Source organism: Copidosoma floridanum, unplaced genomic scaffold, assembly GCF_036245765.1.
Source record: "Copidosoma floridanum isolate Cflo_tuat_1 unplaced genomic scaffold, Cflo_Japanese_pri ptg000032l, whole genome shotgun sequence".
In the NCBI taxonomy this organism is placed as follows: domain Eukaryota; kingdom Metazoa; phylum Arthropoda; class Insecta; order Hymenoptera; family Encyrtidae; genus Copidosoma; species Copidosoma floridanum.
The window spans coordinates 428,476-456,048 of NW_028321909.1; the positions used below are offsets into that span (position 1 = coordinate 428,476).

The 27,573-nt window shown below is 36.5% G+C and overlaps 1 protein-coding gene across 1 annotated transcript in view; it reads right to left on the bottom strand.

The window, feature by feature from the left end:
• Positions 1–27,573, bottom strand: part of LOC106644350 (uncharacterized) — a 350,343-nt gene that overhangs the window by 217,608 nt on the left and 105,162 nt on the right. The window lies entirely within an intron of this gene.

Consider the following 27,573-nt stretch of genomic DNA (forward strand, 5'->3'; position numbering starts at 1 on the left):
ACTTTCACTGCACGTAGACGGCCATTGTTGGTACAAAACGCTGCTACTGTAGCACGTGTGTTTTCATTCACACATTTTTACATACACACAAAATACAATAAATATATAATTTATAAATATACACGTTCAATTTCACGTAACAATAACAATTTTTTTTTGTGGATAATTGAAATATTCATTTGAAAACAGATTAATTGTACCATAAATATATTTTGAGTTCAGATATATATATATATATAAATATACATGATCGTTATCTATCACCACTACCGGCAAACCCTTACCGTCACCCGTAATTAAATAATAATAATAAAAAAAAAAAAAAAAAAAAAAAAAAAAAATTTTTTTTGTGTTGTCTCCTTCTCTCGTTCTCTTTGCTACAACGGGTGATATTTCCGTTAAATAGTAATAGCCCACTCTCTCTTCTCTTTCTCTTTTTTCTCTCCTACTCTATCTCGTTCTTTTTTTTTTTTTTGCTATACCTTACAGAATAAAATACCCTACAAGCACAGAACAATGGAATTCAACAACAGCGATTTGGATTTTAGTTTTAATAATAGTTTTGAATTAGGAGACGAATTAGCGTCACTAGACCCAACAACAGGGGGGCAAGTAATTAAACGAACAGTAAATGCATTATCGGAAGAAAACGTTAGAGAGTATCTAAAAAATCTTAATCTAGTGTATCTAGGACCGTCCTTAGATGTCAGGGATAGACTTGTAAGATATTTCGAGAAACGTTATTACAACAGTCCGATGACTAGATGGTCTCACTTAGAAGATCAACTGTACCCTACAGGTAGGCTCGAATTACCTCGCCTACCCCTACCGCAAATAACTGACAGAAATAGAAGAAGAGCGATTGTCCAATTAAATACGAATAATAAATGTGAAGAGATAAACACTTTAAATAGGGACAGGAATACTTTTGAAGATGTAGTCAGACAACAAGTTGAAAGAAATTTACAGAACCGGATGTCACTAATGAGATTGTCTGAGAACCCACAAGATGAGCAAGTAGCGTCAAATGAAATGAATAACTCTAATAGTTCGTACAACAGAAACCAACAGGATTTGCTTACCGATGACATCCAGACTAGAAGAGCACACGTGGAACGACGTGGTCAGGTAGAATTAAGTCAGTTGTTGGAAGAGAGGAGAAGAAGGCAAACTGCCATCATAGGGGATGCAGGTATGGAGGGAAATGACGACTTGGAAGGACGTAGAGAGGATGTGTATACGGAAGAAAGAGGGAATCGATTGAGAAGCGAGTTGGGCCCACAAGCTCAATCGACGATAAATCAACTAAGAAGGACACAACAACAGTCGCTTCGCCCAGATACACACCAAGAGTTACACGAGGCTTCTAGAAGAGCGTACGGACGGAATCCAAGTCTTTTATTACCGTCAATAAACCTCGAGAATACCGATGAATCTAGGCAGTACGTGAATATAGACTACACTTCAGATACAATACGACAACGTCCTCCCGCGCATGAGTTAGAAACGTCCAGGAATTACACAACAAATCATGGACAAAATCAGCAAATGTACAGACAGCCAAGTCTGTACCAAGTAGATAACTTGCATAATGAAACAAGCAGGCAACGGTGCAGTACAGATTTCAGACGTGAATTACAAACAGCGGATATATTTCATAAATGGGGAATAGAATTCCGTAATATTAGTAGGGACGATCCAGAGGGGTTTATAGCAAAATTATGCGAATGTACGCTAACCTATAGGCTAACATTAGAGGACGTGGTACGTGCTTTACCTGCAGTATTGGATGCTGAGGCAAACCACTGGTTCCGTAAAGAGAAATTTTTGTGGCGGTCGATTTGGGAACTAGCGGATGCCTTTCGATTACAGTTCGGGGTTGGGGAGCTACAGGAGAGATTATTGAGAGAGATCGATAGGCGCACACAAGGGCCAAACGAAGAAGTAGCAGCCTACCTGTCAAAAATTCGAACTCTCTTGGATCAAGTCAACCCCCCCCTTACCCTAGAGCAGCAAGTAAACAGAGCGTATCGGAATCTACATCCTAGCTATCGAGGCAGAATCAACAGGGCCCATATTAGAAATTTCACAGATTTCTTAATTTTAGGTAAAGAAGTAGAGTTGATCAAAAGCCAAGATAAAGACTATAGACTCCCTCCCGGGCCTGAAGAATCTCTCTTTCCCTTTACTGCACACCAGCCCCGCCGACAAGTAACAACCAGGAAAGTCGCAGTGGTAGATTCCATAATAAATAATAATAATGCACTAAGTGCTATCAAAAACGTAGAATTAATGACCAAAATTAGCACTAACGATCAATCAAATCAGGCATGCACACGAACAAACCCTACGGCAGAGCAGGGTCTCAACGGAAACACCTCCAGCAGCGATGGGCAAAGGAGCACGAAGTCAAGTGCATGCTTTATTTGCAAGCAAGGTGGACACTGGCGCAGGGATTGCCCGGAAGCCATCTACTGCTGGAAGTGTGGTAAGATTGGCAGCAAGAGAGTCAGATGTAGGAATTGTGATGCTCCTAGGCCGGAAAACCTGTAGGAGGGGATGCGTTAGGAGTCGGTGCTACCTCTCCAAACTGACAAAAGGCTCAAATACTATATAAGGCTGAGTTACCAATCGATGTTAAGTATCATGTAAATAGTTTAGTTAATAAGTTTTCGTTAGTATGCGCTAGATATACACCCATAATTGGAAAGTTATGGTGGCTCATCATACAAATCCTTTGGGGGTATACGTTAGGCAACATAACGATAAAAGGATTCGTAGGGAGAGCATGTAGTGTCGTCCCCAAACGAATAACGGAAATTGACAAAACCTGCGAGAGTCTTGTTAATTTAGGTAATAGTATTAGCACACAGATAAAAAGAATGCATTCGACAGGCTTAGGAATATGTGGTGGCGGAATATCCCCCATATTGCGAAGCAGGCGTTTGGGGCGGCAGCTATTAGGAAATAGCAGCACAACGCCAAAGGATACGGGTAGGTTAAACGGTAACAAAATAAGTCCGTGGACACTTACAGGTGCTAATGGGATATTAGAAGTATTGTCATTAAACAGCGAACCAAGGCATTTTCTCACTGTATATATTAACAGGACACGGGTATCCGCGTTAATTGATAGTGGGGCGGCCCATTGTTACTTGGGTAACAATTTTTCAAAAAAATTGGAGAAATTTAATCCATGTCAGTCCACAATAACAGTAGCAAATGGTATGCCCATCTTGTTACAAGGTACGATTAAGGTAGACCTTGAAATAGGTCGTATAAAGGAATCAATCGAGTTTGGACTGGCAGATGGACTGAAGTACGAAGCAATTCTAGGTATCGACTTCCTACGCCAATTTAAATTTCTGATAGATTACAATACTGACTCATGTAGTCAGGATAAATTGACATGGGAAAAATTCTATCCAATAACAGAGGATTCTGCTTGTTGTTCAGCCACAGCAACGGTTGAAGGATTACATTCCCTGTCCCCTACAGAATTAGATGAGTTGACCCAAATTTTGGATGAACTGATACCACCACGTCCCAAAAAACTAGGCGTTACGACTGTTGCAAAACATCGGATAGATGTACAAGGACAAGCACCAATTAAGCAACGACCACGGAGATATGCACCTAAAGTATTGCAAATAGCATATGACGAGATCGAAAGACTCAAACAAGAGAACATAATAGAGGAGTCTGAAAGTGCTTGGTGCAGCTGTCCACTATTGGCCCCCAAAGCTAACGGGAAATTCCGATCGACTACAGAAAACTAAATGAGGTCACAAAAAAGAATGCATACCCGATGCGTTTGATAGACGACATTCTAGATAAGCTCCGCAAAGCAAGATTTATCTCAAAAATAGACCTTAGCGAAGCGTACCATCAAATATTATTGGAAGAGGGCAGCAAAGAGCTAACAGCCTTTGCAGTACCGGGTCGAGGTCTCTACCAGTACGTACGGATGCCTTATGGCCTCACGAATGCACCTGCCACTTTTCAAGCGATCATGGACAAAATCATCAAGCCAGAATGGGAGCCCTACGTTTATACATACATGGACGATATCATAGTCGTGACAGAAAACTTCCAGGATCATAAGAAATGGCTAAAAATTGTCTTGAACGCTTTAAAAGATGCCAACTTAGTAATAAATCGTGAAAAATCAGAATTTGGCTGTGCCGAAGTTAAATACTTGGGATACAAAGTGGATAAATATGGACTGAGGGTAGACCCAGATAAACTCAAACCAATTGTTGATTACCCAGCGCCAGTAAACTTAAAACAACTGAAGCGATTTATTGGTATGGTTAGTTGGTACTCGCGTTTTATTAAAGGACTTGCTGATCTTAAAACACCCCTAACGAAGCTAATGGCTAAGGATATTAAATGGGAATGGTCCAGCGAACAAGAGAAGGCATTCGAAAACCTAAAGAAAGCACTAACCGAAGCGCCAGTATTGGCTAGACCGGACTTCTCTAAGCCGTTTGTGTTACAAACAGATGCCAGCGACTACGCCATTGCTGGTGTATTGACTCAGGAAGTCGATGGAGAGGAGCACCCTATTTGCTATGTAAGCAGGACTTTGAGTAAAGCCGAGCGGAATTATACGGTGACGGAGAAAGAATGTCTAGCAGTACTTTGGTCGGTAGATCGTCTTAGAGGGTATCTGCAAGGAGAAAGTTTTACGGTAATCACAGACCACAGTAGCCTATTATGGTTAAACAAGCTCAAGGATCCAGTGGGTAGGTTAGCTCGATGGAATACTGCACTGCAGGCATATGATGTGAAATTCATGCACAGGAAAGGGAAGTTACATCAGGTTCCAGACGCGTTGTCGCGAGCATATGAAGGCCAGGTAGCTGCAATAGAGAAGATAACCTCAGCGACCCCTACAGACGATGACTGGTATAAAAGGCGGATAAAATCTGTAAAGCGAACTCCCCATAAATTCCCCAATTGGAAGATCTCCGAGGGTAAACTATGGTACCATAAACCGAATGCTCTTATAGACCCGGTAATGCCCGACCTCAATGCATGGAAGATAGTTCTCCCGAAAGAAGTAAGACGTTAAGTCCTACAGGAAGTCCATGCAGAGCCTCAAGCGGCACATTTGGGGGTTAATAATACCTACGCACGGTTGATCATGTACCATTACTGGCCAGGATGCTACCATGATGTCGCGGAATATGTTAGGGCGTGTCAGGAATGTCAGAAAAATAAGGTCTTGCAGCAAGCCCCGACAGGACTGATCGGGGAACGGAATATCTAACATCCGTGGATGGTGGTGGCCGCGGATATATTAGGGCCAAAACCACCATCGAAGATTGGGAACCGATACGTCATAGTGTTCCAGGACCTCTTCACAAAATACGTGGAATTGCGACCTCTTCGCAAAGCAGACGGAAAGAATGTAAGGAAAGCGTTTGAGGAACTGATCTTGAATCGGTGGGGAACTCCCAAATACATACTTACAGACAACGGGACGGAATTTATTAACAAAGATATGAAAGAAATGTGCACTGACGCAAATATCGAACATACAACAATTCCACCATATCACGCGCAAGCTAATCCTGCCGAGAGAGTGATACGAACGTTAAACACAATGATCAGTTCATTCTTAGAAGAAGACCACCAGCTGTGGGACGTTCACCTACAAGAGTTTGCTTTTGCTATGAATACCATGGAAAACGCGTCCACAAAAATGACTCCAGCCTTTTTGAATTTTGGTAGAAATCCATTGCCAATAACAAATTCCAACAAGCCAGGGAACGCAGATAAATTAGACATGAGGGACACGAAAAACTGGGAAGATCGAATGCAGAGGTTGACATTTATAAGAGATTTAACTAAGAAGCATGTCGACGAGGCTAGGGCTCGCCAAGAGAAATATTACCATAAACACCGTAGGCCCGCACAATACCAGATAGGAGAATTGGTGTTACGAAGAAATCATGTTCTGTCTGCGGCAGGCCAAAAATTTTCAGCGAAATTAGCCCCCAAATTTATAGGTCCATGCGCGATCGTTAAGGCATTGTCGGAAGTGGTTATGGAGGTTAGAGACATAAACACCGGGAAAACAGTCAAAGCACACATGTCAGATCTAAAAAAGTATACCCCACCCCTAACGACTACCTTAACCCCTACAGAAAATGCATCCGAGGAACACAAGGTCAAAATGGTCGTGGCTGATCCACCAGCGCCGGGATCCCAGGGTCCAAACCCTATACGAAGAGCCAGGAGACGACGAGGAGGCCGAGCCTCATCCCTTTGCGCCCAGCAGAGGCTAGATTCCAGAGCCCTGGGAGACAACACCGCTCCCCGACCTGGACGAAGTCCGAGACAGGCAGCGACTGAGGTGGGAGAAGCGGCGACGCCAAGCAATATCCAACCCAATATCGCTAACCCAGCCGATTGGGATCGACGATTACGATCCCGGAGAATGGGCCGTGAATCCAACCCAGCCTGATCAAGCGCCCTGTACTCCCCGCAACACCGTCGAGGAGCAGGCAGAGCCCGAACAGATACAAGTGGGAGGAGTGGAGGAGGCAGCCCCGGAGTTAATGGACACTGAAGACGTGGTGGGCAGACTGGCCGAAGAGCCTATCCATCCAGCCCCGATCCCGGCACTAATGGCCTTAAAAGTAACATGGCCGAGAGACACCGCGCGTCCAATCCTGGGCAGCACACAGAACCCACCCTCACTCCCAGAAGAGGAGGTATTACCTCCGGAACCAGCTCCGGAAACTGCTTGCTGGGGTTGCGGACAAGCTGGGCACCGGTTCGTACGATGTCGCTACACTCGAACGTGGAAATTTTGTTACCGGTGTGGACTCCGGAACGTAACAGTAGCACATTGTCCGTATTGCCGCGAGGGCTGGCTGGAAGAAAGGCGACAATACTTGGCTGAGCTGGCAAATGGCCACCCTTACCGACCCCCTACCGCCCCCTAATATTTTTGTTGTTGTTTTCTTTTCACACTTTTTTATTTTTTTTATTCTCTTTCCTTTACATTTCTCTTTCTTTTCTTTGCCCAATTTAAAATAAATTGCTTAAATAACTTTATTTTTTTAGTAAATTTTCGTTTTTTTTTAACTTTTGTAAATTCCCCTGAAGGGACTCAGTGGTTATAGAGAAAATAAATCAGTATTTTTTTATCTAATTGAAATAATTTATTTAACAACTATCAAAACCACATACATAACAATATACTATACTACAGTGGCCAACATGTATAGCGCTGGTAACCTGGTCGTACAAAATACGACGAAATTCGTGTACAATTACACGCCAAGGTATTGGCGAAATTTGGGCACGGGGAGGCTGGGCGATCAGGTAAGCAATACACATGTAATACACTATGGCACTAGTACCTGAGGAAGAAAGCAAAGTGGTCACAAGATTTATGGAATAAATTTTTTCATTTCAAATAAATTTTCAATAGTAAGCGAATAACGTAACCCTTTGCTTTCACCTCACTAATATAATTATTTTTATATAACTTCCATTATTATTAATATATACTTTATAGTTCTAATCATTCAGTAAAAAATAATTCTGTAAACGCCTGTACATTTCTCAGCAACGAATAATGTACAACCGTCTAATTTTTTTTGTCTTTGTTTCTTTTGTAACGATTTTTTTAAAATTATTTTTTGTAATGATTTTTTTTGTAAATGTATTGGCACACCACAAACTAGTAGGGACAATAGCAATAATAATACACTGAGTAAATGACATAACAACAGCGCGACATAACTAGAAATACATAGAACAAGGCAACATAATGCCGACCAGTATATCCTGAAAAGATCCGGAAGAAGAAGACGGTACATGACACTACACGAACAACTACGCTTTACACACTCACATCAATGCACACTTTCGTCAAGTTTTTGATAGTTTTTATGATAGGACCTACACCTGCAGATTAACTTGAACTGCGCAAGGTGGAAGTAGGGTTTGTGAGGAGGGATTTGTGACGTGGCGAAGCGAAGGTGTGTACAAGCACGTCACAGAGCCCTTATCATCGCGAATAAACGGCAAGAGTCTCAAAGATAGCTTTCTCTTTCCCTCGTGTATGTGGCTTACTAAGTATAACACGCGGAATTTCGATACAAGGCCCGGAGGCCGTAATAATACAAACAATCTAAGAGCTCGGCTTGACTCTCCCTCCCGTGGTCCTACAAAGGCACCTTAGTAATGTGTACATGAGAAATATCATGAAAGTAGGCTGTATGTCCGTGAGCGATAGCTGTCAGTGTATTGGGAGATAGCTTGGCAGCGGTGGTCGACCAGTGAGGCCGTGTTGGGTGGTGTGTGTGGCAGACCGTAGAGAGTACGTTGCGCCTGCGCGGCGAGACAAGGATAGACACTTGGGCTCGCTGCGAGGCTGGTACTGGTGCTGCACGACGTGGCATCGTTAGACTCTCGCCTGCCGAGCCACTAAGTAGTCGCAACACTGCAAGCTAGTGCCAACACACAACCTCGACGACGTTAACCGGGTCGCTCAAGCTCTCCGCTGCCCGTGACGCACGCAGCATCGCCGGGAACAAGACGATTAGTCCGGCCGAAATATTGAACTGGTAGGTGACGCCAGGTTATCTTAGCGTTGTGCATACAGTGAGTGAAAGTGGTCCTCCCATAACTACCCATCCCTAAACGTTTAAATAGAGTCAACCCGAAGCACCCCTACGGAAGTTAGTAACGTATAGCAACACATAGACTAGTAAGCCACATCAGAGGGAGCGTCCTCGTGGTGTGCCAATCGAATCTTATATTTTAGTAACTAGGTGGATTTTAATAAACGCTCAGTTCACAACCAGACGCAAAGTGTTATTTCTAATTGGAGGTGCGCCGTGCTGATTGTAGTGGCAGCAGACTAGTGCCGTTACATTGGTCATAAAAAGCTAGTCCACAATACTTGCTATATTGCACTACATGCTGCTGCAGTCAGCACTATACACTGCCAGCAGAATCCCGGTCCCTTTCCCTAGTAGAATCTAAATATAATATTGTACTGAGTGTTGCTATAACTAATTAAAAGATTAAGGTAAAAACCACACACAGACACGCTAGTCGTAATCCCCGGCTACCGTATCACAAAATGAATATAGATGAATATAGAATGTAAATTATTTGTAAAAGAATAATTTCGAAAAAAAGAAAACCATACAGATTCAATGGAAATAATGAAAAAAAAGCTAAACTCACAGATAATATTAGTAAAAACTTAGCTCTACAGTTTGATAAGCAAAAAATTTAGAGCGATATTCAGCTAGAAATTTTTGAAGAATTAAACACAACTAATGACAGTGTAAGAAAAAAAAACAAACAAGTGTCAATATTGATGAAGTTCGTAATTTGAATGTACAACTTCGGAAATGGAAAAGAGAGTGTTTCATTGCAAATAGCCACATGGATAAACTTTTAAAAATATTGAAATATCACATTTCCAGCTTACCTGTATCCCATAAAACTTTACTGAAATCAACTTCTCTGTTTAAAAACATTTTTTTATGTAACATAACCTTACTATTTAATTGTGTAAAAGTCAGTTCAGGACTAGATTATATTTGTCCAGGTTGCCTGAGCTAAGGCTGCCTGTGCAGGATCCTGAGCAGGTCCTGTGCACATCGTTGGATAAAATTCCATTAATGCCTGAGCAGGTCCTGTGCAGGCAGCTCAGGCACCTGTCCAGGACCTGTTCAGTGCCTGAACTCAATTTCTGTTCGGGCGTGTCAGCAATTAATGCACTGGCGGCTAATATCACAAAATAAGTACACCTACACTGAGAGATTAGTGAAACGCCCTCTGTCCTCGCACGGTCGGATAGAGTCTTAATGTAACGTACGCCTACCGACCCAGGCAGTGTGACAGCTGGCGAGCCACTTTGAACGCTAGGTGGACCACCGTCGTATAGCAGTAGTACTATATCTATACAGTACAGCAGTTGTCCCGGTATCTAGTGTCTGTTCCAGTTCGTGGTACAGTATATGTCCATGACACAAGTTATTTATACTATTTATTAAATAAGTTACTTGTATCTCATAGATAACTAGCAGCCCCCCGTCACGGCTTCGCCCGAGACATGCGAAATAAAACACCGCAGTTGTTGACATGTAATGTGAAACATTTTCAGTTAAAATTTTTTTATCTATTTCTGGCACTTTCCAAAGCAAAAATGTTCTTTTTAACAACATATTCAATCGCAATCTATACAGTTTATGTGGTCAAATAATAAAATGTAAACATTAAAAAAAATATAATCATGCTGAAAAGTACCATGCGTTCCTTATGCCATACAATAATCGTTCGCCATAAGGAGACGTTGATTTGCAGTTTCTCCCGTATAATTGACAAAAAGGGCTATTTTTTAAAGCTGTTGAAATTTTTAACTCCCAGAAAATATACGTTAGAAAAAATTTTCTTTCTCTTATTCTACAACTTTATTACCAGAGCAACAAAGTCCTGGAGTTTTATTGCCTCAAATACACAAATACATTTTCTACTTATTTAAAAATCTGAATTAAGATCTTTAAAGATATGAGAGATTACTATTTTTGTACAATAAAAAGCTGATTTCTCACGTAATGAATTTTATATTTATCGTCTTTGATGCTGCTGTTCCAATTCTGATAAATTTTCTGCGTCAGTTTCTTGACGCCTGAAATTGTATTTATTAGATGCATTTGAAGTTTTTCTTCCAATTAAACCTCTTGTGACTTTTGGCATCTTTAAGACTCTTGTGACCCCTAAAGAATGTTTTCTGTCAACTTTGTTGAGTTCTAATGTATTTGTTGGCAACGTAGTTCGACGTCCAATGGCCCTAAAAAAGGCCGGTGAGCTTCTTAAGTAAGTTCTTTCTTGACTGAAGTTAACAGCAATTGTGAAAGCCTGGATACCTCAAGGTGATCTTTCCTGGCCTGCTGTTGAAGCCCCAGACTGATCGGGAGAAAAATTACAAAGTTCGAAGCCTTGGAGCTAGTTGTAGAAATTTTTACCAACGTTTCCTAGTGTAACGTCGAAGACATTGGTGTCTAAAGCCCTTTTTTTTGCAGACTCAGTTGTTTTGGTGATATAAAATGGGGAGATTGGTTTGTGATGCTTGCCCATTGGAGACTATCCCGTTGGCTCAAGTTTTTTTTTCCCTCCACAGCTGTTAGGTTCACCCAGAAAAGACCTTAGAAAGGATCGGTGATTCCTAGTAAAATGCATAGAGTTAAGAGAGTAATGCAGGGTCGTTGGTCACCGAGGTTCTCAGCTTTACGACGAACTACTCCGCTCAGGACTTCTGCCAGTTTAACAAGGTTTAATAGTGGCCGGCTTTACATAGTCTTTTAGTCGACGGATTGCTTCCGGAAATTGTAGTAAAAATATATTTGTTGGCAAGGTAGTTTAAAATTAGGTAGCCCTTAAAAGAACCGTTGAGATTGATGGTTCAGTAGGGATCGTCAATACTTACAACTGCCCTAAAAAAGGCCAGTGGTGAAACTTTCAGCTATTCCTTATTATTATTTTTGATGATGAAGAGCTGGCTGCGGGTAGCTTGACTCTTACCCTCGAAGTCTCAACATACGGAGACTGTGATGGAGGAAGGTACGCCACTGACCAAAGAATATCTTGTCTTCAGATCGTCCCCTGGATAACCAACCGCTCATCGTTTGTCAGAAAAATGTGAGTATGCCGTTGGAAACACGACCACTGAGAAGGAATCCGTTATGGCTGCCCATGCCTCTCACGGCTATCCTTCTTTGCTTACATTTGTAGTAAAAAGTTCTCTGATGGCACCAGGCGGGATGGGTGAACGGTCACATAACTCTGAAGTGGTGGAGCAGGTTGAGCTCTGGCTAGATACGTCTCGTGGTATTCCGCTGGAGACGTGACGGGTTAGAATAATTTTTTATTAGTGGCACTCAACAATCCTAAAGAATCAGGGTGAAGTAGACCTAGGTCACTGGCCCATTCAAAAAGAGTGTCGTTGGTAACCCGGATACTCAGCTGCACGACTATCATCTTCATTCTCAGCGCAGCTCGATAAACTGTAGATAGATGACAGCAGAAATTTAGCGAAATGCTTCGGCCTATTATAACCACACTTATTCAATTATGTTGCAGGTAGCCTCGATTTTATGTCAACGCCACCTCGCGGATCCTACTGAACTACAGTGAAAAGCTGGCATATTTTTGCAAAACTTTTAGCTTATGTATTGTTATTGTTATTAAATTTTCCAAGATAAAAACTATACTTAAACCATCTATGAAGTGTCAAGAATCAGTGTGCAAGATTTCAGCAAAATTGGTTCAGTATTTCTCGCAGTTAGTGATTACTACGGTTTTAGCGACTTTGCTGTATATATTAATAAGATAATGCATATATATGATACATAGCACATCAGTTCTGGACATATCTATATATACAATTCACTGTATAGGTGCTACCTGTGCATTACTCTGTCACAAAAATAACAACTACAGCCGCGAGTCTTACAATAAGATTGTTTCAGATGAGAAGACTGATGCATACAATGTTAAACATTATAGCTTCAACTATAGAGTCATTAGTTTGGATGAAATTCCAGTCATGCCATCGGTCACGTATATTAATAAAAATGGTACTTTATATATTGTAACGCGTTGTGCGCTATGATATTTTTAATAATTAAGTATTTATGAAGATCCTGAATAGTTCATCTTTTTTGTAATAAATTTTCTAGTCTCAGAAATCGAGAACACAAGCAAAAAAAAGTTAAAAAATTATGTCTTAAAACTTTTATACATATTAACCCTATAACTGTATTTTATGAAACAAAATTATCTCCAAACTGTAAACAAAAAATTTTTATTCAAACAAATTTTTATTAAAAATGAGGTTTAATTTTTAATTATAATAATATTTAGTTTATATCAAACGAGATTGTAAATTATTATAATGTATAAGTTACCAGTGTCATTAACAATAACGTAATAAGTGGGAAATAATAATACAGATTATGTTACTCCTCGAATAAATTGATCAACCTTAAAGCATTCCGTATTATTTTTAATATATTTTAAAGCAACACGATTTATAAACGTGCATACATACAAACGCATTTCATAATATACATACATATATGTATATACGTATGCACACATGTGCGTTACATACACATATGCGCGTCGAATATGCATTATAATATATTATACTCGACGCTTGGCATGCGAGCTACTGCGGGTATGTGGGTATACTCATGTGAAGTCAAACAAGAGAGAATTCATGCAAACGAGGCTTCAATGGCAGTCACAAACAACGATAATCCAGATGCAGCATGGTACAGAAAAGCAAAAACAAAACAAAGAATATGGTGGCAAGGTTAAGCGAAGCTGCAGCGCGACAGGCAAAAGAGCACAGAAACTGGACTGCTCTCGTCCATGATTCAAAGGCTTCTGCTCCAACGCCCAGTCGAATGCCAGCACCACGAGCAATGAAATGGAGCGCGATATATATATATGTGTGTGTGTGTGTGTGTGTGCGTGTGTGTGTGTGTGTGTGTGTGTGTATGGGGGGGGTGATTTCTATCTCCCTTTCTTGTTGAGCCCACATAAGGGTTATATACACTAGTAAGTAAACACTTGTATTTTTGCTTTTTAACTTCGTATCCAATTTTCTTTAATTGCATGTAAATCTTAAAATTTATTTCTGAATATTTTTTGTAATACAGGTTAATCAATAAAAATATATATTCAAATGGAATCCTCGACAGATTCGGAAATTTCAGTGGAGTGTTGACACGCCGAGCGTGATTCAGTTGACTAGCATTTGTATATAGAGGGGTATTAAGAACTTCAATGTGAGTATGTGCGAGTGTGTGCGCATGTGTGTGGGCGAGAGTGTAATATATACTAAAAGGGCTTCGCCCCCTGCGCGATTCGCACACCAACTCTTCAAAAAATTTTTAAAACTTAAAAATTCCACACCCACACATAATTTAAATTTAATACCCACAAAATGATTGAATTGTTAAATAAATAATCAATTGTTACTCAGTTTGTTTACCTTTTTTAATAATGTTTTTAATATTTCAATATACTTATAATATACATAAAACATTTAGTTTCGTATCACAATATTTAATTATATCATAAATACAACTTATATTTAGAACTAGAGTATTCAGAGATAAAAATCTTATTATAAAAAAGATCAAGAAAAATAAGTTAAAGAAAGATAAACATATCTGTATAATTGTATAAATTAAAATACTTATTAATCAATATTAAATATTATTATTGCATAAAAGCGATAAGCTATTTGGCACAAAAAAAAAGTATGAAAGTCTTATGATTATAAAATTGGCGTTTGCAAATATACGCCGATTTTTGTAAGTATAAAATTTTTAGTACGAAATTAAAGGCTATCCTGTTCTTCAATTCTGTAAAATTAATTTTTTAACAAAATTCAAGATTTTCGAGATAAATGTCAAAGTTATTATATGCATAAAGAAGTTTATAATGTGAACATTTCCATTTTTTTTTTTTATGGAAGAACTCAAAAGTATAGTGTTTTAATAAACTTCGACAAACAGTAAAATTATTAACGGTTTAAAAATTTTTTCTATACAATGTTGGTTATGTTAGCTTGGTCCTTCAAATCATTTTGTATGGATATATTTTCAGGATTTAGACATCTTAATACCAATAGGTATAGTTAACCATGAGAAAATAAAGGTCTTTTGTTGTAAAATCCTAATTTATCAAGACTTTGACCTGGCGATTTGTTAATTGTAACGGAAAGAGCTAGAACTATTAGAAACATTAGCTACCTTCATATTTTGCATAATCTATGCTGTTATAAGTATGTTCTTTTCCTTTGATAAAATTAAAAATTTCATTATTTAAAATTTACAAAAGTTCTTTATGAGTTGTTAGATTTACTTCATTTAGGCAGCTATTTATCCATCTCCATTAATTTATTAAATTTGTTTACAAACATCATCAGTTTTTCATCCTTGTAGAATTTCGAAACATTTTGTTGTTTATTTCGAATGTCTATTAACAATACGGAAACTTTGTAGTTTTACTAATTATTAAACTTTCACACTCATGCTTTATCACTGGGAGTATTTGTCTCAAATTGCCCCGTGAAATAAATAGTTTTTCACTAAATATAATATTATTACCACATAAATCTTTTAAAGTATTATCCACGATTTTCCAAACTTTTTAAGGGATCATTGAAGCTTCGTTCCAAATAATTAAACTTACTTCTCGTTGTTTTTTTTATCAGCTTTGTATTTTAAAAAAGAACTTTTAAAGTTATTTAAATCTAATAATAATCAAAATGTTCTATGACTTGTCATTCCTTTAAGTAATAAAATTGAAGCAATTTTAATCCAAGTCATAGGTATAACCTTTTTATTTTTAAACAAAAAATAAAAAATTAATGTTTTGTATGAACATGTTTTTACAGAACCTCCTGGACTATTGATGAAATATAATTTTGTATCACTGTCAATAAATTAATTGAAAACTGTTTTTTAATTACTATTTAGGTGAACAAATAAATCCTTACAATTTATTACTGAATCAAGTACAATTTTATGGTCCTCAATATTTTCAGATTTTACTGTTTCGTTTGGTTCCGGTAATCCATAATCTTTGCATAATTTTTTTTCAAATTTAAAGATTTTATTTAAATGTAATTAAGCATTATTTGTTTATTGTCTTTTGAATTTTAGATAAAATTTTTTGGAGTGATTCCAAAATAAACTTACCACAAACGTCTTCAAATATTAAAAACTGTGCGAAAAGTTTTCTTAGTTGATATGGCAGCATAACGTTAGAAGCTTCTATAAATATTTTATGTATTTGATAGTCGTGTTAAACCTAACCTAAAGCAATAGCAGTATCTCTAAACGTACTGTAATGTATATTATCAACTCTCTTTAAACTTTCGAAAGATTTAGCTCCATTTGCCTGATTTAAAATTAATTTAAAAATAAAACGCTCAGAGTCCTGAGGTAAGACTATATTTAGTCACCCTATTATTCAATTACGTCTTACTCTTACTCTTTTAACCTAAGTGCTTACCACCGAGTTGAAACAGTAATATTCTGGAATATTCACGTGTCTAATTTTTTTGCGAAACTATCTATTTTATTTTATTAAAACCAAGCCGTTAATGCTCTTCCAGATTTTTCTGCAGCTTTAAACATATTATTTTTTTGAGAAACTATTTTTCATTGATTTTCAGTATGTACTGGTAAATTAAATACAAAACGACTATGTCCACACAAAGGAAAATCTTGCAATCGCCATGCTGCTTCTATGGGGCTTAAATAGCGGCCATCTACATGCTCCGATATTTTATGAAAAATTACTGTAGTGTCTTTTTTATTCCTCGTATTAGTTTTTGTTATTTTACGTAATGCTCTATTTTTTCATGTATGAATATAACAAAAATATACTTTATACTTTGAATACATTCACAATACTCAACATTAATGTAGCAATCATATTTGGTTACCGAAAAAGATTGTATGGTACTACCATTAAACTATCAACTAAAATTTTTTCATTACTATTTGTGATTCTATACATGTATATGATGATCACATCTATTGTTACTTTTTGTTATTTAGGTATATATGTTTTGTGAAAACAGTATGATTAATAAACTTGTTTGGAAACTTTTTTGTACAAATTTTTTCATGACTGGTAAGACATGGACTATCCTTACCATAAGGTCTGTGAAGCATGTGTTTAATAACTAATTGTTGTATTTGTGAGTAAAGTGGAATTCCTCTTGAAATATATTTATCTATGTTTGTAGTAGTAAATAATTTATTGGTAAGATGCAATGGTACAATAATGTAAGAATGAGGTAATCCTCGACTTTTAAATTTAATGGTTTAAATACGTAAGCAGTAACTTTATCGAAAATGTTGTGTTTACTTATTTTGTCTAAAACTAATTTTAATTTTGTATGAAACAATCTATCGTTATATTCGGGATATAATTCAGAGTGGTACCTTTAGGAAAGTTTTTTAAAATTTGCCTTATTTCTTATTATTCAGGGTTACATGTAACGGTTATAAAAAAATCAGATCATCTCAGCTCTCGTATTATTGAAATTGCATCTTGAGAATGTTTCTGCAGCGTATGAGGTCCCTGCGGTCCGCAAACTCAGCATAGATGGCGTACTGAAGCTAAGAGAAAAATGGCGTCACATTGACACAAATATAGTATTCATGATGACACCATTTTTCTCTTAGCTACAGCACGCCATCTATGCTGAGTTTGCTGATCGTAGGGACCTCATACCTAGTACTACTGGTGTATGTTAAAGTTAAAATAAAAATATTTCAGACTTTATTGTTTTCGAAATTCTTAGAGTTATTCCGAAAAAAAACTTATTCTATCGCTTTCTATCATAATATATGCAAGCAAAAAAGATTAAAGCATTAATCTTCCAGCATAGAGTATGGGACTAACATTTTTACTATTTGATCGATAAATAGTTCCATATAAGTAATATTGAAGCAACGTGAGATTTTCTGCTTTCGTTAGAAAAGTTTTTCCATCGCATGTATACCATCTTACGTTTTCCACTGGAAATAATAAAAAAAATACCATCGAATCAACATGCTGTATTCAGCATACAGCATCGATAATGCAACCTATAAAGGTGTTGATAAATCAGATCATAATATTTATATAAATTTTCCCGTAGAAATGTTAAACAATATTCGTGATGGCCTGCCACCTCATGACCTTAAATTAAAAATAGATACAATAATAATGTTGATTCAAGATTTAAGTATATCAGACGGCTTATCTAACGGTACACAAAAATAAACTACTAAATTGTTGAAGTACAACGTAGAAGGCGAAGTAGTTAGGGGAGAAAAAATTGATAACAAAGTTCTTATTCCAAGGATTACGCTCGATAATACTTCATCATTACTTTTCTTTTAATATTGAAAACAATTCCCATTATTTGTAGCGTTTGCTATGACTGTAAAAAAAGTCTCAAGGTTACAGATTTGATAATGAGGGATTATGCTTTAAAAAACCTTTATTTTTTCATGGTCAATTTCACGTGGCTTTATTGAGATGCAAAAATAAATATGGAATTTTTGTTTAGATTGATAAAGAAAACACTTCAAATATTGTAAATATAGTTGGGAAAGACATTTTCGATAGTAAGTTACAATGTATTAAACAATAACAACATGATTTTAATATTATCATTCGTATGGACAAAATTCATAACCTAATAATACATCCCATAAATATATATTGTGTTTATCTGTTGTACCAATTTCAACATTAATTTAAAATAGAACAGGAATAAACCAAAGTCTTAGTGGATTAATAATGCTTTACACGTTGCCTCATAAAATGAGTCATCTAAATGTGAAACTTCCACGGTTTGTATTAATGATTAACTAAATGCGATTTGAATTTATGTTTGCAAAGGTATTATTAACACTGATACAAAAAAATGTAATACATACACATAAAAATTAGCATTTTACGTATAGTTTATTATCCGTGCTAACAATAAAAAGCTTATCGCACCTAGAACCTCACACTAAAAAATCAATGGAAATACATCTTATTTAAATTGATATCTGATCGTACTCTTAGTTGTATAAATAAAATGGTTATTATTTATTCGTATATTAAGTCCATTAATTTGCCTTCTGGGCAGTGTGGAAAAATAGATGAAAAAAATTTAAATGTAAGAGAAAAAAAATGTTCTTATTAGTTAACATTTTTCACAAATTAACATTTTTACAGTACAAAAACATGTATGACACATTATTTTTATGAAGTATTAAATGATACTTTTTTAAAAGACTTGAAGTAAAACACGAATCAATAAATAATCTTCTAACTACCAAGATAAATGGTTGTATATGGTGGAACGTTGCTTGGAATGCCCTACACAATCGAAGAGATGAAGAGATAAATTATAGTGATAAGGAAGTTCTGTCGTGAAGTTCTGCGAAAGTAGTGTAGGGGGTGGTTGGGGTCATGAAAAAATACTTAGGGGGTCGGTGGGGGGTGTCGGGAAAAACTGCGATGTGTCAAAGTAAGGGAGATAATTAATGGCTTTCACCTTATTTTGTGGCGGGGTAGTGGGGGCGGTGGAAGTTAATCTTACTAATAAATAAAGCAAAGTCGCTAAAACCGTTGTAATCGCTAACCGCGAGAACTACTGAACCGATTTTGCTGAAATTTTACACACTAATTCATGACACTTCCTAGATGGTTTTAGTATGGTTTTTATCTTAAAAAATTTAATAACAATAGCAATAAATAAGCTCAAAGTTTTTCAAAAATACGTCAGCTTTTCACTTTAGTTCAGTAGGATCCGCTAGGTGGCATCGGCATAAAATCGAAGCTACCTGCAACAGAATTGAATAAGTGTGGTTATAACAGGCTGGAGCGTCACGGAAATTCATGCAATCGTCTACTCACAATTCATCGAGCTGCATCGAGAATGTAAATGATCGTCGTGAAGCTGGATATCCCGGTTACTGATGACGCTCTTCTCCAATGAGTAAGTAATGTAGGCCTACTATCCTGAACCCCCAGGATTGACGAGTGCCCCTCATAAAGAATGTAGTATAACCGATGACGTCTCTGGTGAAATACCCGGACACGTGTCTAGCCAGAGCAGATTCTGCTCTAACCCTTCTGAGTTATATGACTGTACCATAATCTGGCCTGGTGAAGTCAGAGAATTTTATACTACAAATGTAAGCCAGGGGAAATAGCCCTGAGGGGCATGAGCAGCCATAACGGCTTCCTTCTCAGTGGTCGTGTCTCCAACGGCATCCCCACATTTTCCCGACTAACAATGAGTGGCTGGTGAACCGGGGAACAACCTGAAGACAAAATATTTTTTGATCAGCGGCGTACGTCCCTCATGTACGGTCTCCGTCCACAGAGACTCCGAGGATAAGAGTCAAGCTAACCGCAGCTGGCTTTCCATCATCAAGAATAACAATAAGGAATGACTGGAAATTTTATCACTGGCCCTTTTCAGGATCAATGTAAGCATTTACGTTCCCTACTTAACCATCAATCTCATTGGTTCTTTTAGGGGCCACCTAAGTTTAAACTAACTTTCCAACAAATACATTTTTACTACCATTTGTGGAAGCGATTCGTCAACTAAAAGACTATATGTTAACTAAAGACGGCCACTATTAAACCAAGACAGTCATTCACTGGCAGCCATCATGAGCGTAGTTGTTCGTCGCAAGGCTGTGAACCTTGGTGACCGATGACCCTATGTTACGTTCTTGACTCCAAGCATTCAACCAGGAATCACCGATTCTCTTCAAGGTCTGCTTTAGGCAAACTTAGTAGCTATGAAGGGGAAAAAACTTAAGCTAACGGGACAGTCACCTACGGGCAAGTGTCACAAACCAATCTCTCCATCTTAAATCACCAAAACAACTGGGTCTGCAAAAAAAAGGTGCTTTAGACACCAACGTCTTCGGCGTTATGCCAGGAGACGTTGGTAAAGATCCCTACAACTAGCTCCAAGGCTTCGAACTCTGTTATTTTTCTCCCGATCGGTCTGGGTCTTCAACAGCAGGCCAGAGGAGATCACCCTGAGGTATCCAGGCAGTCACAATTGCTGTTAACTGAAGTCAAGAAAGAGTTAACTTAAAAAGCTCACAGGTCTTCTTCAGGGCAATCGAACGTCAAACTACCTTGCCAACGAATATGTCAGAACGTAAAAAAGTGACAGAAAATAGCCTTTAAGGGTCACTAAAGTCGCAAAAGGGTGAATTGGAAGGAAAACTTTAAAGGTATCTAATGAATACAATTTAAGGCGTCAAGAAACTGACGTGGAAAATTTATTGACATTCGAACAGCAGCCTTAAAATCGACAAATAAAGAATCTATTACGTGAGAGATCAGCGTTTCATTTTACCCTCACAGTTATCTCTTAAATCTTTAAAAATCTAATTTTAGGTTTTTAAATAAGAAGAAAATTTATTTGTACTTTTGTAGCAATGAAAAATGTAGAGATTAAGCTCCAGGACTTAGTTGCTCTGGTAATAAAGTTGTGAGATAAGAGAAAAACTATTTTTTTAAATTTGTTTTTGGGAGTTTAAAATCCTAACATCTTTAAAAAATGGCCCTTTTCGTGAATTACACGGGAGAAACTGCAAATCAACCGCTCCTTATGGCCAACGATTATTTTATGGTATAAGGAACGCATGGTACTTTTTAGCATAATTATATGTTTTTTAATTTTTACAGCTTAATAAACTGTATGGATTGCGAACAAATATGTTTTTAGTAAGAAGATTTCTGTTCTTAAAAGTGCCAAGAATAAACGTAAATTTTCTGACTGAAAACGTGTCTCATTACATGTTAACACACTACGGGGTTCCGTTTAGTAAGTCTCGGGCGAAGCCGAGACGGGGGGCTGCTAGTGGGGATCTATGGGGGGTTGTGTGGAACGCCTCACTAAGATAACTGTATAATGTAGGAAGATATATGTGTGAGTATTTTCATGAAAGGTGAGTTATGTAGACATTTTCTTTACGAAAGGGTTATTATGAGGACAAAATAGAAATTATGCGGACGCTTGCATATTTTTATCATGATATTAGTATATAACATAAAAGCACGTAAAGTCCTCGTAAGTCACTTTCACTAGTGTGTGTGTGTGCGTGTACGCGCGCGCGTGTGTGTGTCATTACACAAGCTATTTACGCGTGCTTACGCAAAGATATACACCTAAGAAATAAAAACCACAAAAATTTCTGACCACATCGATCTTTCCATTTCATGTTTTCTTGGACTATATCGACGTCCTAACAAAGATTAGAACCATTTGTTTTTTCTCTATGTTAAATCACTGAAAAATTCTGAACGGTGCTAGTTTTTGCAGAAGGCGTCCATATGTTTAAAATCACAGCAATATTACAGCAATAGGTTGATACATACTTGACCACATCGTTGTGAACAGTTAAAAACCTGTAGAGCTGTAACTGCATTCGAACTAAAGATTCGATATTTGGCTGTTTTTTGAGCAAGAAAATAGCGACAAAATCTAATATCCATATCATCTCGCTATCTGCCTTCTATTCGGAGGTTCGCACGTGTAGTCAGTTAGCTTTATATGCCAATCAGCAGAAATCACGTTGTCTTTCGTTTTATGATCAGCAAAAAAATCAGCAATAGGCTAATCTCTCAGCAACAAATAATCGCGCGAACCCCGTGGAGCTATCTGCCACCTAATTAAAGAAATGCATGCATGGTTAGCTAGTTTGATATCAGTCTAACGTTTTCGTCGTTATTTAAAAGGGGAATTAGCGACAACATCAGTTTTGATGTAACAGATTAGCAACAATATTAGCGAGAAATCGTAGACTTCATGCCTAGTGTGACATAATGTTTTGGCTAGCTAGCTTGATATACCTCATTAAAAGCCAGATTTGATCTTATATTTCTTGATAATTAACGATTCTCACCTTATTAATAATGTCGATTTAATTTTAAAGCTTAAAGTTATCTCACTAATATATAAAACAAAGTCGCTAAAACCGTCGTAATCGCTATCCACGAAAACTACTCAACCAATCTGGCTGAAATTTTGCATACGGATTCTTGACACTTCCTAGATGGTTTTAATATAGTTTTATCTTTAAAAAATGATTAATAATACCAACAAATAAGATCAAAGTTTTGCAAAAATACGCTGGCTTTTCACGTTGGTTCAGTAGAATCTCCTAGGTGGCGTATACGTTAAATCAAAGCTACCTGCAATAGAATTAAATAAGTGTGGTTATAATCGGCCCGAGAGTCTCAGCGATTTTCACAGTCATTCACTGGCAGTATATCAAAAATAGAGTTGTTCATCGTGCAGCTGGGTATCCTGGCTACCAACGACCCTCTTCTTGAATGGGCAAATGACCTACGTCCTGCATCTAATTCTGATCTGAACCACCAGTATTCACAAGTGTCACTATTAAAAAATGTTCTGAACGGTAACGTCTCCGGTGGAATACCAGGAGATGTGTCAAACCAGAGCATGATCTCCTCCAACACTTATGAGTTTAGTGGCCGTATAACCATTCAGCCTGGTGCTGTCAGAGAATTTTTTACTACAAATGCAAGCCAGGGAAGACAGCTCTGAAGAGTACGGGCAGCCACAATGGCCTTCTTCTCAGTGGTCGTCCCAACCGCATACTCACAGAAAAGGTTATTCTGTGGCATAAGGAGCGCACGGTATTTTTAGCATAATTTTTTTTTTTTTTTACTTCTTACAGCTTATTATTTGAACAAATAAACTGCATGGATTCCGAACAAATATTTTTTTAATAAAAAAATTTTCATTCTAAGAAGTGTCAGGAATAGATGTAAAATTTTAACTGAAAACATTTCACATTACATGTTAACACACTACGGTGTCCCACTTAGTGAGTCTCAGGTGAAGCTGAGATGCAGGGGCCACTAGTTACTTATAAAATGACTATATATTTTACGTAAAAAAAAAGAGTTAACGCTTATTCTTTATATGCCAAAAAATTCATTAATTCTTAACTTGGGTAAATTAATTGAGAACTAAAGGTAAAAGATCAGACCTTAGACTAACAAGGAATAATTTGCCTTTTTTTGTTTCTCTTATTTTTTATTTAATACCCTATTGTAAATTGCTACTATGTTTATTTTTTGTTAATTCAATAATCTGTGGCAATTTATTTTTTTTTTTTTTTTTAACGAAGCTTCTTATGGGGCATTTTGGGGCTGGGAGTGAGCTGGCAAAAAGTTACAGATTTAAAATGACCGACATGCTTTCCTGACTTCTCTCAGTACCACAATAACAGGACGTATATATATCTGCTGCTATAGTACTCGGAGTTGGTCGTACGAGCTCGAAAATCGTCGAGCTTTGCCGTCTCGAAGCCCTTCTCTGATCTCTTATCAACTTTGTATTCGTATGACTACGTCGTACTGTAGGGGTAAACGCACCATCTACCGTACACCCGTAAATTCACTTTATTTTGTTACCATGATTGTAAGACAATTTGATACTAAATATTGACTCAGTAAATTTTAAATTCTTATTTAGGATCTCAAGAGAGCACTGAAATTTTTTTGAGGTGTAAGAGCTTTTTAGAATGATTTTATAATAAAAATATGATATAAAAGTCGTGTTCCTATTTCCGTACTGCCGTTCTCATTACCGGACCCCATCTACCGTACGCGTTCCTATTACCGGACCCCATTCACCGTTTGACGACAGATTTGACTATAACCTCACATTTTTGTTTACAACTGCATATCGATCTCAGTGCCTGCTACATAAATCACGATGAAAATGTCAAAAGCAAAGAAAGATGGAAAATTGAAAATTAAGGAAAAAACGCCAAGTCAATTATGCAATTCAAAAAGATAGCAGACAGAAAAATCAAAAAAGAAAAACAATTACAGAGAGAGAAACAAAGATTAGAAAAAAAAAAAAAAAAAATTACGAAAGCAAGAAGAGAAGTTAAAAGCCACTGTAAAGAGAAAAAAGTATGTTGAGGAAGATTTAATGGACGAGACAGAAGTTATTAATTTACAAAAGCAGATTGGAGAACTTCAAGAGAAACAATTAAAACTAAACCAAAAAAGAAACAAAGATCCATCATGAGTAATTTTTGAAATGCAAGTTATTCTTGAATAATTTTTGCCAAGTGATGTTTTATTTAGTATTAATAGATTTAATTGTCGTTAAGCTGAAACTAATCTAAGTTTAATTACTGCTTGTTTATATGAAATAACTTATTTGCATTTATTGAAAAAAAATTTATTTATTAATAAGATTTCTGTTTCATATCATGAGATATTATTGCTTTTAAATATTTTAATTAGACTGACAAAAATCAGTAAAAAAGCTTAAGACTATAATAGTAATCAACTTACGATGTTATGAATATTCAAGAATAACTTGCATTACAAAAATTACTCATGATGGATCTTTGTTTCTTTTTTGGTTTAGTTTTAATTGTTTCTCTTGAAGTTCTCCAATCTGCTTTTGTAAATTAATAACTTCTGTCTCGTCCATTAAATCTTCCTCAACATACTTTTTTCTCTTTACAGTGGCTTTTAACTTCTCTTCTTGCTTTCGTAATTTTTTTTTTTTTTTTTTTCTAATCTTTGTTTCTCTCTCTGTAATTGTTTTTCTTTTTTGATTTTTCTGTCTGCTATCTTTTTGAATTGCATAATTGACTTGGCGTTTTTTCCTTAATTTTCAATTTTCCATCTTTCTTTGCTTTTGACATTTTCATCGTGATTTATGTAGCAGGCACTGAGATCGATATGCAGTTGTAAGCAAAAATGTGAGGTTATAGTCAAATCTGTCGTCAAACGGTGAATGGGGTCCGGTAATAGGAACGCGTACGGTAGATGGGGTCTGGTAATGAGAACGGCAGTACGGAAATAGGAACACGACTTTTATTTCATATTTTTATTATAAAATCATTTTAACAAGCTCTTACACCTCAAAAAAATTTCAGTGCTCTCTTGAGATCCTAAATAACAATTTAAAATTTACTGAGTCAATATTTAGTATCAAATTGTCTTACAATCATGGTAACAAAATAAAGTGAATTTACGGGTGTACGGTAGATGGTGCGTTTACCCCTATACTTATGCGGCTGCATGTTCCACGTACATTGTTTCCATGCACTGCACACACACACACACACACACACACACACACACATATTTTGATAAATTTTAATAAGGATCAATAACAGATTCGCAGATTTCTACAACACGATTAGGGACAACTATTGATGCAGTTTTTGCAAGACTTTTAGATAACATTTCATCAATAGTATATGCATCATATTTCAGTTTTCATAAACTTATATTTTCATTATTTTAGTTAGATAATCATACAAATACACATAAGTGTTTAACTAAAGTTAGAACTAGTGAAAATACGGATCAAGAAAGAGCAAAAGTACTCTAAATAGTGCAAAACGTACTCTGTAGTTATTTTTACAATACTAACAAAAAATTTTTTTCATTTATCAGTTGATATTAGAATAAACGTTGAATTTATACCAATTGTGTCTATACTTTGTATGTACTGTTATATTTTGTCCAAATAAATACTATTGTTACCTATATTTATTTTGTTAATTTTTTTTAATTTCTTTGATTTTTTATTTTACAATTATTTATTTCCTTTCAGCAAACAATGTACACTTACATATTTGACATTCAATTATTAGAAATTCATCCCAGAAATGTTTGTGTGTAGGAGTATGTGGATGGGTTAGTGTGTGGGCGCTCGCGTATGCTTTGGCATGTCTATGTATGTCTGTATCGACAGACATTATTGGTACAATTTATGTCAGATAATGCTTCGCTGCCACATTTAAAAGGCAGCTTTGCTTCTGCCAGTAGTCCCGAGACCACTCATGCTTGGTTTTTTTTAACATTAGGATACCAAAAGTAACTGATATGAACATACATATATATGATATAATTTACAACATCTTCTCAAGTATACTTAAACGTTCGATACAAACCGAGGTACTTAAAGAACAAATCCTAAGCTTTTTCATCATTTCAAAAAAGTTGTGATGCATTATGCGTTACTGCACCAGCGAGAATAAGCTATCTAGCACAAGAACAGGCAAAACAACCGCAGTATAATACTTTTGTTTTTATCACTTTTTTCAAAGTTTAGTGTGATAAAAGTTTTTCCAAAGGTTTTCCTTGCACGATCCTGAAATAATTTTAAAATGACAGTAAAACTAATAAAAGACTTTTAATAAACTAAGTATTGTTTTCAAGATATGTTCTAGGTATTATAATTTAAATTCATGCCTTTACCATATTAATTCTAGCTTTCTAGTTTCAATGTAACTGATCATGTCTTGTTCTTTGTCCTCTTTTACTGCTAGAACTTTTATTTTTATCTAAAAATCTTCTTTTTAAAAACATTTTTATTTAAAATTCATGCAATTTATTTTGTCAAATAGTGAGCTGTAACATGTGGAAAAAATTTAAATATGCTGAGAAGTAAAGTACGTTCCTTACGTGATGAAATAATTGCTGGCCCTACAGGACCGTTGATTTTCACTTTCTCACGTTACTATGAATGAAAAGGGCTATTTGTTAAACTGTAAATATTTAAAACTGACAGAAAACATATAATTAAAAAATTTTTTCTTCCAATCTTCCATCTTTGTTAACAGAAAAACAAAGTCCTAGAGCTGCATATCCCTATTTTTTGTAGCCACAATAATTATAAATACGCATTATTCTACCTATTTTAAAATCTGCACGATTCAAGTAATTATTGTGAGGGTTTCAATAAAAATCTGATCTCTCTCGTAATATATCCTTTATTTGTCGATTTTAACGCTGCAGTTTAAATCTCGATGAATGTTCTGCGCTAGTTTCTTGACGCCAAAAATTTTGAACATTCAAAGCATTTGAAGCTGTCCTTTTAATTCGCTTTTTTGTAATTATAGGCATAGTTAAAACTTTAGTGAGCCCTAAAGGCTATTTTTTGTCAACTTTGATAAGTTGTAATGTATT